The following is a 12622-nucleotide window of genomic DNA, read 5'->3' as shown; positions in this document are numbered from 1 at the left end:
TTCAGCTTAAGACTCTGCATTTTGGCCCATGCCGGTCAAGTACGGTGATGGCCAGCTATGCGCTAAAGACATTAAAGAGACATATATCAAAGGATGCTCTGATGTTGTGGTGGAAGCCAAATCCAAATTTCGAGAAAACACATGATCTGTTGCCAGTAAAGCCCTTCTCCCCGGTGGCCTCCGTCCCTGGGAAGTCATCTCCATGGATTTTATTACGGATTTGCCAGAGAGTCAGTGGGCAACCTTACAGGGTCTTCGTATGAAGGTGGTGGGTGGATTTATTTTTCCAAGCAAGCCCATTTCATCCCATGTACTTTCCATCCCCTCCAGCTCCCTAAGTTGTAGCGTCTGTTCATTCAGCATGTATATCTTCTACACTCCTCCCCGTCATTAAGGTGGTGTCGACCATGAGCCCCAATTCATTTCCAAAAGGATTCTGAAGGAAAGCTTTTCTGCCAGGCTTGTTGGGGTCGCCTTGGCAATTGCAGCCCCTACCATCATCGTTCAAAGTGACGGTGAGTCGGAGAAGAGCGAACAGGAACCTCTGGAACAGTATTTACGTTGAAATTACACCAACTATCACCAAGACAACTGGTGCGATTTTAATTCCGCTTTGCAGAATACGCATTCGCTACAATAATGCGGTTCATAGCAGTTTACAAAAAAACCCGCCGAAATTGTGTCTGGCCGGTCCTTCCCTCCGTTGCCACAACTACCCGAAGAAGCGTTGGAATCCTCCAGAGTTTCAACAGTGGATTTCATCTCTGGCGAGGGTGGAAAACGGTCCAGACCGCCTTTTACAACAAGGCTAAAGATTCCCAAAGCTTCTAGGCGGATAAAGCACCGCTCTGAATTTCCCCTTTACGTGTGGGTGCCTGGGTATATTTTGTCTACCAAGAATCTCAGAGACGTTACATAGAATTTACCAAAAACTGGGCAAAAGATTCATGGGACCTTTTAAGATTACTAAAGTGATTAATGATGTCACTACCCGGTTAGACTTGCCTCAAATTCTCTTCAAAAATAAATATCCATCCTGTCTTTCATTCCGAAAGTTTACTCAAAGAGGAGGGCTCCCGTTTCCGATGCCTGCTTGCGACACTAATTCTCCGGAGATACCCGCCGACTATAATTGATGGCCCACAAGCATTACGAAATTGGCGCTTCATCCCTGGACTCGCTTTAATCGCATAGCGCTTGCAATATTTAGTCTCCTGGGTGGGATATTCCTCTGGAGTATAATCAATGGGTCTATTCAGAAAATATTAGCAGCCTTCCTTCCCTTATTTCTGCTTTCCACCGCAGACCTTTCCCTTTCTAAAACCCACAGAAGTTTTTTTTTCTTTAAGGGAGGCAGAGTGTAGAGTTTCAATGGTGTTGATGTCCAGAACAACGCATCTGGCCTTGACTGAGTTGATCTCCAAAAATCCGGGCGATGGAGCCCAGCATCTGCGTGCGGAGGATTTCTGAGTGGAAGACCTTATCTCTTCGAGAGGGAGATGAGAACACCGTTCCCATGAGAAACCGGGAGGGGGGATGGGATGGACAGAGTTATAACCTGTGTTTCTGGCGGGAGACTTTATTCCTGCCACGTCGTGTACGTGAGCTTTCTAGGATGTCTGAATAAACGGTCTTTTACACCAAAAAAGTCTTTTATTTCTGCTTCTATGGAATTCCTTACAGGTAACAGGGGATAAGAAAAAGGACTCACAGTGCGTCCAGCCAAGCATTCCTTCTTGATCTTGCCGGCCATCACTGCTTACAACTCCCTGGCCATTTTTAGGTTGGGTGCGGTCATGGCCCGCTATGGCCCACTAAATGGGATACGGAAGCCCTCAGTGAAACCCTTATGCAGGTACTCCGCCTCCGAACTGAGGGGGTAGCATAGCGACCATCTACACAATGAACTAACACGCACCGGCGAAGGGGCCAGCGAGCACAGGCTTGGGGGAACTTCATGGTTTTTGAGAAGCGGCTGATCCTCCCTGGCTACCACTGTTCTTGTCACGGAACGCTGGAGCCACGGTTCCAGCTGGAGCGAAAGGGCTGTTTAGCGGACGCCTTCGTGCATTGCCCCTGAGGGTGCGGACCAAGGCAACTGTTGCAGACGTGCTATCGCGTACTTTACATCTCTGACCCTATGGCGAGGCCCCCCTGTTGTTGCCCCAATCCCAGCAAAAATGCACGCGATGGGGAACTCCTGCCCGCTCCCTAACGCTCTGCGGGCAGCCTCCACAGGGAGGCTACTTTCCCCAGAAGCCTTAATAGAAGAATGCCCTACCTCCATCCATGTCTGATCATGGATCAGATCCCAACGGAAGGCCTGCTTATGAGAAGCTCTCTTCTGAACTGCCTCCTTGTAGGAAATGGCCCGGTGTTAGCCTCCCCTGCCCAGTGACCTGGCCAGCTTGGAGCACACATGATTCATGTGAGCTATGCAAGGTGCCAAGCCCTCAACCGCAGGTGGCTGGCCCCGATCAAAGGCCAAGTATTCCCCAAAACCTTTTGGCCAATTTTCAAGAATTCAATCTGCCCCTCTTTTTTTCTCGTTTTTTCTTTTTCTACTTGGGAACCGGGTTACTCCCTGGGCGCATCCCTGGACCTGGAGGCACTGGAAGAGCGATCATTGATAGTAGCCAACCATCAAAGGCCTGCTCCTTGATTTTCTGGGAAGGGTGAGACCTGGGGATCACACCTGAATGTCGCAAAAGGAAGGCTGACCGGCAATTGACCCGGCAGAGGCGGGGAGGTGCAGCAAAGCGCGCCATCATGCGCCCGGCCTCTTAGCGAAACCTTTCAGCCTTCGGCCAAGCCCGGGAACATCAGCTCCTAAAGCCCCAAACTCCCCAGAGATCTGAGCTGAGTCCTCATCCGAAGACTCACCAGAAGATGATGAGCTGGGAGACCGTCTGGCTGACCTCGACTGCCTACAGGAACGGCGACTTTTTCTACTCCACCCTCTGGCTGGGTCTGGGGTCTCTTCTACCTGGCAAGGCATTGTCTCAAGGATTTTTTTGGTCAGATATAACAGATATTGTTGAAACCCTTTAGATAAGGAAGAAAACAATAATGTAAACAGCATGGACATGCCATGAATCATATAAACTTTTATCCTATTAGCTCTAGTACTGAGGAGAACTTATTCTGGTTTTATCCAGTCTTCATGTAAAAAAATATAATCCTATCAATGAACTACCCAAACCTGAAACAACCTGCGGATCTAATAAGCAGAAACATTTAAAATGTTAATCTATTCCACATTTTTTTAAATTATCAGAATTAACTAGAGCTGGTTTCACACTGAGGGTTTTGCACATTTAAGCCACAGGATTAGTGAGGGTTTTAAATGTTTCCACTTGACAACCTATTCCATTTGTGAATAGCTCAATAACAGCCTGTTCCTTCCACACACAAAAAAATCTGATTTACTTTAGAGAAAGGTATTTTTGTGGTTTCCCTGTAGCTGGTGCAGCGTCAGCTAAAGCACAACAGGCGCAATGGGACTTCCTCTTAGCAGATTTCTTGGCAACTTACTTTTCCTAATCCCCAGAAATGGACACTTTCCATGCTTTGGCCACCAGGGCTTTGTCAATACTGATACACCATTGTAATGATTGGAATAGCACGTTCTCTCAATTCTGAGCCTTTAAAAATTCTGAGTATTTTAAAAAGAGTAAATTTTTATTCACTTTCAAAGATATGCCTTTTTCCTTATATCTCTGCAAGGAAAGAGGCTAGACTTATTTAAAAAGCAAGGAAGCTGAGAATTCAAAACATCTGGCACATCTATTATTACAACTGTTTATCGTTACAATGATAATCTATACTCTTTTCCACAAAAAGATCTAAGTAACACTGTGAATTCATCCACCACTTCTTCCCGGACCTTATCGGTTGTAGAATTATCCGCAGAGGTCCTAGTGCCTTTTCTCTCTCTCTCAAGTGTGCATTCAAGCCAGTCTACTTAAAAAGAAAGAAAGCTGAGAATTCAAAACATCTGGCACATCTATTGTTACAACTGTTTATCATTACATTGATAATCTATACTCTTTTCCACCAAGAGATCTACCGGTAAGTAACACTATGAATTCATCCGCCACTTCTTCCCAGACCATGTTGGTTGTAGAATGATCCACAGAGGTCCTAGTGATCCTCTTTGATCTGAGATTGCAAATGCCTTAACAGAGCAGGTGATTGGGAGGGGGGGGGGGGGGGGGGAGCAACAGCCATGAAGGCCATTAGTGCTCACATCCTACATGTGAGCTCCCAAAGGCACCTGGTGGGCCACTGCGAGTAGCAGAGAGCTGGACTAGATGGACTTTGGTCTGATCCAGCTGGCTTGTTCTTATGTTCTTATGTTCTTAGTGCCTTCTTCTCTCTCTCTCAATTGTGCATTCAAGCCTCTACTGTGACTGTGGCGTATCTTCACTGCCTCCCTTCTTTTGTGCTCCAGTCACTGGAATGTGTCTTTTAAAGCTCAGCCTGATTGCTTCCATTTCTACCAATTGTCCCCACAATGTCTGCCTTCTGTCCCTCACAAGCAATGGAAAACTCCTCACCATCACTCAAGAAAGCTCTCAAATGGATACCTGCTGCATTTCCCCACCCCATTAATTCAGCAGTAATCAGCCAGGTTTTCACCACAGCCACACATCCACGCTAGCGAGGAAAAGGAGAGCGGAGCATATAACAGGCACTCGAGTGTCACCTCTACCACTGACCGAAGCACTCTTTCCCCGGCTTCTACCTTCCACAGACAATAAAGAACCTTTCAAATAAAAACCACCATTTCCTCCAAGCAGTGGTGTATTTGCCTAAAGGACATGGGGTACCCCATGTTGCCGGGTGCCCCCTAGTGGAGGGCGCAAAAATTTCAGGTTCGTTTGTGTGTTTTTTGTATTTTAAGTGTTTTTTTTTCCAGTTTTCGGCCTGCAGGTGCGGTTTAGGCTAGCACAGGGTAGAGAACCTCTTGACTCTCGGATGTTCAGGAACCATACCAATTCCCACTTTCAGTTTCCACCAGCATGGCCAATTGGCCATCTTGACAGAGGCTGATGGGAATTGTAGTTCCTGAACATCTGGAGAGCCGCAGGTTCCCTACCCCTGGGCTAGCAGCACCAAAATTTCAGGAAGTTGCTGGGAGACTCTCCTGATGATATCACCCAAGTTAGGTGAGATTTGGTTCAGGGGGTCCAATTGGCCATGCTGGCAGGGGCTGATGGGAATTGCAGTCCATAACATCTGGAGTGCCAAAGGTTCGCCACCATGGCCATAAGTGGTATGCCCCTGAGGGTGAAGCTGTCTGCTCCCTGGAAAATCTCCCCATCCTATCCTACTGGAAAAATGGACTACTTATTGGAAGAATATATACTTATTTACCCCATGTGTATCTATAAGAGAAAATAATATAAAAATGTTTTAGCAATGGCACCTGAACATCTGGAGAGCCGCAGGTTCCCTACCCCTGCACTATACCCTTCAGAAGTTGGCTAGGATGTATAAAAAGTACTCACCTGTTTGTTGGAAGTGTGATGAATCAGTAGGGTCATACATGCATATATGGTGGTCCTGCAAAAAAGTAAAAAAGTATTGGCAAACAATACATAAACAAGTACAGAAAATTATAAATATAAAATTTGAACTTAATATGGAAACATACCTGTTGAGTCCGGTGATTGCAAATCTGTCTTTCCCAGCTAATGCACAAAGGTTGTTTTTTTACTTATCAACGGCAGCAAGGATATTATTGGTGGCAAAATGGCGTTCACCAACACTCCCGAATGTTGAAAAATGGATTAATAAAGTACAAGAAATGAGTACTGCAGATATATTATCGTAGCATACAACAGCAACAAATCAATTTCAAGAAACAGCTAAGACTCAAACTATTAAATGGGGGGGATTGGGATAACTATATAAAGATTAGATATAATTTGTAGAAATAATATAGTATATATATTATGTAAAATAACAAATTTAGTATATAGAAATGATTATTAAAAGTAATTTCCATCTTTGAATACAAGAATCTCATAGGTTGAAGAAAATATTGTTTAATAGACATGAGTCAATAGGAGCTGTATGCCGGAAAAGAATAGTAAATAACGAAATCTAAGGATGAATGGTTGGAAGTCACCGTCTATATATACCGTATATACTCATGTTTAAGTCGAATTTTTCAGCATATTTTTAATGCTGAAAAAGCTCCCCTCGACTTATATGCGGGTCATTAAATTTTTTTGTGTGTTTTTACTTTGCCGGCCAGCAGGGGGCGCAGTTTTTATGCTAGCGGCACCAAAATTTCAGGGTACCCTCAGAAGACACTCCTGATGATACCAGCCAAGTTTGGTAAAGTTTGGGTCAGGGGATCCAAAGTTATTGACCCCCAAAGGGAATGCCCCATCCCCCATTGTTTACAATGGAAGCTAATAGTAGATTTTCCATTTCTGATAATATCCCTCTTAAAATCTAAGTTGGGTTACATTTGGACATACAGATGATGATGAGGAATCCAGTTTTGGAGGATTTTAACTCTTGTGTTTTAGCTTGGTTGCTGGTTGAGCTAAGGTTTTTGTACTTTTAAAGTTATTGTTGATACTATATTGTTCTTATTGACCCTCTTTTCCACTTACAGAGCCAGTTTACTGTTTTTCTTTGAAATAAATATTCAAAAAACATTTAACCTACTGATGCCTCAATTGATTAACTAATTTTATTGGCATCTATTTTTATTTTTGAAATTTACCAGCAGCTGCTGCATTTCCCACCCTCGACTTATACACGAGTCAATAAGTTTTCCCAGTTTTTTGTGGTAAAATTAGGTGCCTCGACTTATATGCGGGTTGACTTATAGGCAAGTATATACGGTATATATGTTCTTAACTTTTTTCTTATATATATATATATTTCTTTATATATATATATTTCTTTTTAAAATATATTCATTTTTTGTTTATTTGTTGTTTCACCTTTTCTCCCTTTTTTATCTCCCCAGGTCCTTTCTATATGATAGAGGAATTCAGAAAATAGATTTCCTTTGTTTAGATTAGCATATAGTATTTGTCCTCTATTCTACTGTTTTTTTCCTTTTAATATACTAAATGTATATACAAGGTATAAAATGTATTATACACACTTTGTAAAATACTTTTTTATTTTTATTGCACAAAATTAATAAATATATTTTTAAAAAGAAAAAGAAAAAAGAAATCCCCCCCCCCCGGTCTCACTTGCTGTGGGGTGACTCGAAAACAAAAGGAGAAACGTCCATACAAGAAATCCTGCTGCGACAGACATTCGCCCCCATCACACAGCAGCTGTTTTGTGCATAACCCGCCACTGCGTCCAAATCTCTGAATCTTCTTTCCCAGAGGTTTCATCTTGAGGATAAATAGCATATGGGACTCTCTAGTTCCCCTTATTTTTTCAAACATTATCCCATTACTGATCAAGTCCAGAGAGTCTTGGAATAAAATAGAGAGTATTGTTGCTTAAAATGTATACACACTAGTTCCTGAGTTAATTTATAAATTGCAAGAAGCTGATTAAGAAATGGTGGTAAGTAAGCCAGGAATGTTGTTAATAGCTTGCTGAGTTGTTTGTTTGTCTTGTGCTTTTAAAAACTTTTAATTAATTAAGCCCAGGCTAGCCCGATCTCATCAGATCTCACAAGCTAAGCAGGGTTGGTCCTAGTTAGTAATTGGATGGGAGAACACTGAGGGTCAATATGCAGAGGTAGGCAAAGGCAAACCACCTCTGCTCACCTCTTGCCTTGAAAACCGAGTTGCTGTAAGTCAGCTGTGACTTGACGACACTTCGCACACACATGTATAAATTCAAGATATAAATAGCACAGGAGACAAGGCAGAGTCCTCTAGGACCTCACAAGCTTCTTCATGCCAGTCACAGATGCAGGCGAAGCGTCAGGAGAAAATGCTACAGGAACACGGCCATACAACCCGGAAAACCCACAACACCCTAGTACTTCCCCATTTGTTGATTGGTCATGAATGTGTCCCCTTTATTGAGGGAGTTACAATGGTCGCTTCACAAACGGTTGGTATGCTTTTTTTTAACCTATGCCAGTTTGGGTTCTACCCATGCCAAGGTACTTTATTTCCCATATGTGTCCACCTGCATCTTAAGAGCCGCAGGAGACGTCCTGGCCAAGAGTGTAGATGCTATGCCATTTCATCATTGTTGATCTCTCTCTCCTCCTCAAAGCACCCCCCCTTCCAGGCCCTGCCCCCAAATTTTCAGAAATTTCCCAACTTGAAGCTGGCAAGCCTTGCTATAAGGTTTCTGCTTCAAAGCATCTTTTTAAATATATATATATATGGTAAAATAGTTCTTAACTGGTGAATTGTTGTTTCTGGTTATAACAGCCATTCTTAGCAATAAAACTGTTGGCATGCTCTTATTGTGTGAAACCATCTTCTAAGTTGCTCTTGAGTTTTTTAAAACAAGGTAGTGCTAAAAGAGAGAATCGATACGCAGGCGGGAAGATGTTTCAGCTGAGCCGCAGGGGGCCATTTGGCAGGGTCAAGAGGACAGTTGTCTATTGGTGGCAGGGAAGACCTTAAGCGAGGCAGCTGACGCAGCGTTGAAATGAGTGGTGTGCCAATCTAGGCGGGGGATGATCACTCTTGAATTAAAAGATCATTTTTCATTTCCTTCTCAGTGCTGCGTGAAAGCAGATGGGAAAATTCTTTTAGGTCTCCAACTGTGTTAATGACAAATCTTTCATTAGCATGACATACCTGTGTGTGATAAAAAGTTTATGAAGTGAATCCTGCAATATAATTATTCCCAAGAAAGCAACTGAGAAAACTGATTTGCTGCTACTAGCTCATGCAAATCTTCGTTTTGAATGATGTGGGAGACTGGCAGGGAAAAAGAGTGACGGGGTCGCCCATCCTGTCACTGTTGACGTTTGATACTGTCTCCTTCAAAATCATTTCTAGCTGAGTGAAGAGACACAAGCCCTAGTCAAGTTTCTGGAGCATCTTTGGCCCATTCCGCACAGGCCAGGGAAGTGGCTGCACACCAGCATATATGATGCCGGTGGAGCCCCGGGACGGCTCGAACGCTCCTGTGCACACGGTCCTGGAGCAGCTGCGTCCTGCAAAGGCGCCTTTGCACAGAGGCACTTCCATTTTGTTTTGAACTGCTCTGTTCCTCTTGCCCATTGTATGGCCCTTTCAGCGATTCCCCAGCGTCCACGTCAATGCCCTTCTTTCTACATCCCCTCCCTCCTTTCGTTGGTCCCTTTCCAGCTGCATTTCTGTCCTTTATGTGTTGCCTTGCCGGAAAAGATATGCCAGGGCTCCGTTATGTCTTTTTCTTGCTCAGTCTGGGATAGAAAGCAGTTTGTGATGTGGTGCAGGAAGTTCATGATGATGACAAACCCCAGTGGCTGGGAGAACGGTTAGCGGTGTGGGTAGTGGACACAGCCACATTATACGGCACTGACTTCCAAACTGTTTGTTTTTTAAATGGTTGGTTTGAAAGGGATCTGAGTAAGGGGCTGATCTTTGCTAGGTGGTCACTGCTCATGCGGTCCGCGTGGCTGTCACTGGCAACCTGAGCGCCAACATCACCGGATTCCTGCCCATCCACTGCATCTACCAGCTTCTCAGGAGCCGATCTTTCACCAAGCACAAAGTCTCCATCAAGGTGGGCTGCTGCAGAACATTTGGATGAAAGGAAGAAGAAGAGTTTGGATTTATACCCCCCCCCCTCCTATCCTGTAAAGAGACTCAAAGGCTCTGGCTCTACGCATGCTCTGAATGGTCGATTATGATTGGCTGGCCGAAAACGTGCCGTGATTGGTTAAAGAGAAACTAAGCCTTGATTGGGCAGAGACAGGAACAACGTGATTGGCTGGAGGGGCGAGTCGAGTGCAACAGACAGTCCGCACAAGCGTGAGCTCGACACAAGTTCACCAAAAAGTACTCCCTCCGAGCAGGGATCGAGAAGATCCGGCTCAAGCGGGTCGAAGGAGAGTCGGACTTGTGTCAAAATCTGCGGCTGTGCGGACTACCCGAGCCGAACACAAGTCGAGCCCTGCTAGTAATGTTCTGTGTGGAATCACTCCTGGAGGCTGCCAATCCTACTCCCAGGTAGTCTCTATAATCTCCTTTTATAGGCCAAAATGGAGACATTTCACCCACCACACACAGTTCTTATTCTTTTTTTCCCCAGTCCATGTGCTGGAGATTTTATTATATACCTATTGTCTACATGCAGACTCGCATGTATCTCATGCCGGGACTAATTGACCAATAGAGGTCAATTACCTGATCACTGACTTGTGACTTCACTAACTAATTAGCATGCACAATATTAACTCCTTCATTACTGGATTGTGTGACTGGTACTTGCCAAATCACATCACCATGTTTTTCCCAGTTCAACCTTGCTTCAATAATGTTTCCTCATGAGCCTTGCTCCTAGCTTCTGTTCATGCCTATGGTTCAAGACTGAATTTATCATTTCCTTTTCTTGCTCTGCTAAGATCCTGCCCCCTAGAGATCCTTGGAATGGACCTCTGCATGCAAACATGCAGGACAATTTTGTGCTACGAAAGAAGAAGTGGAAGAAGGAGAGGAAGAAGATGAGGAAAAAATTAGCTTTATACCCCGCCTTTCTCTCTAAGGCCGTTTCCGCACGGGCGGAATATGGCGGCCTGGGGACCCAGGCCGCCATTCTCACAGGGGGCGCAGCTGCTTCGCAGCCGCGCCGCCCTCCCGGCGACGAGCCAGCGTTTCCAGAGTGCGCTGGGAAGCGCACTTTTCTGGCAACACCAGCTGGAAGCAGCGGCTTCCCGGCGCTTCCCCCCCACTCCCTCCCTTCCCTTACCTGCTCTCTGGCCCTCCGGTGCATCGCCAGGGCCTGGGGACATGCCCCCCTGCTCTGCGACACGGGAGCAGGCGCGCAGGGCAGGGGAGGCGTGTCCCCAGGCCCCGGCGACGCACCGGAGGGCCGGAGAGCAGGTGAGTCGACCAGGCGACGGCTCCCAGCGGCACCATCTCCCCGGTTCTTTCTGAAGGTCCCAGTGTCTTTCGGACGGTCCCAGTGTCGTCGGGTCAGCGTCAGAAACGCCGACCCAAGCCCTTCTGCCTCCAGGCGGAAAGGGCTTTACAAGGAGATGCAAGGTGACTTATAAACTCCTCTCCCTTCCTCCCCCAAAATAGGCACCTTGTGAGGCAGGTGGGGCTGAGTGCATTCTGAGAGAACTGTGATGGGTCCAAGATCATCCAGCAGGCTTCACATGGAGGAGTGGGGAAAGAAATCCAGTTCACTAGATAAGAGTCTGCAGCTCATGTAGAGGAGTGGGGGAATCAAACCTGGTTCTCCAGATTAGAGTCAACTGCTCTTAATCTCTATATCACCCTGATTTCTACTACCTCGATTTCTACCCCATGTAACTGAAAGGGTGCTGCTAGGGGACAGGTGACCCCACATGTCCCCATGGGCGGTATGCCCCTGCCACCATCCTACATGTCATCTGTTCTTTATCTTTGGGTATTAAAAGAGATGACCTGGGTGCATTTTAGCCACGTAAAAAGCATTTTTCAATATCCCAGACAATTATCCCCAGTCAGCCAGTTGTAACATAATAATCTGTGCCTGCTTATTGAAGTCAGACTCCTCCTGTCTGCAATTCCTTTTTTAACTAAATAGTTGTAGAAAGGGCAAATTCTTCTTAAGAGAAGAAGAGTTTGGATGTAAATCCCCCTTTCTCTCCTGTAAGGAGACTCAAAGGGGCTTACAATCTTCTCCCCCCCCCCACAACAAATACCTTGTGAGGTAGGTGGGGCTGAGAGAGCTCTGAAGAACTGTGACTACTAGCATGTGTTGGAGTGCACAAGCTAATCTGGTTCCCCATATAAGCCTCTACATGTCAAGTGGCAGAGTGGGGAATCAAACCTGGTTCTCCAGATTAGAGTGCACCTGCTCTTAACCACGACACCATGCTGGCTCTCTAAGGGTGAAAACCATCACAAGCCAAGGTGAAACTGACATCTGTCAGTTTTCTATAAATATCTATTTGTATTGATGAGGTATTGATGGTTTGTTTACAAAGTTAAGACTTCAAGAATTACAATATAAGGAAGTTTAATAAATGAAAGTGATATTTAGATAAAGATAGTGATTGAGAGAAAAACAGATGGTCTGTTCAAGCATCAGGCTGAGCAAGAAAAGGTGAAAACACGCAATCCCCTTTCCCTACATGGTCCTTACCCCAAACAATGTTTAAATATTACTGGCTAGCATGACATGAAGTTGCAGTAGTTTGAAGTTCAGCATTATTTTAGTTCTCATAGCTGCTCCTAATCTATGGATGGCTCTACCCTTTTTTGCTGAGCCTTTGATCTCTATCCTACATGTCAAGAATGATGTTCAGGTGTCTTATCTGTGGCAGATGTTCCGCCGGGTGGTCTGAACTGCCAGGGACTGTGATGTCTTAATTCCTATCAAGGCTGAAAGAGATGAACTGTCTCCCACAGCTGATAGCAAAAAGCAAGTTATGGTGCGTGAGAAAGAAGTGCAGCATTTTAGAATGGAGGGAGGTAGAGCTGCCCCCTGCTGGGGTGGGATAAACCATCTTAAAGGTACA

This window comes from Sphaerodactylus townsendi, linkage group LG01, assembly GCF_021028975.2.
Source record: "Sphaerodactylus townsendi isolate TG3544 linkage group LG01, MPM_Stown_v2.3, whole genome shotgun sequence".
Lineage (NCBI taxonomy): Eukaryota > Metazoa > Chordata > Lepidosauria > Squamata > Sphaerodactylidae > Sphaerodactylus > Sphaerodactylus townsendi.
Note: the sequence above shows the minus strand (reverse complement) of the source record.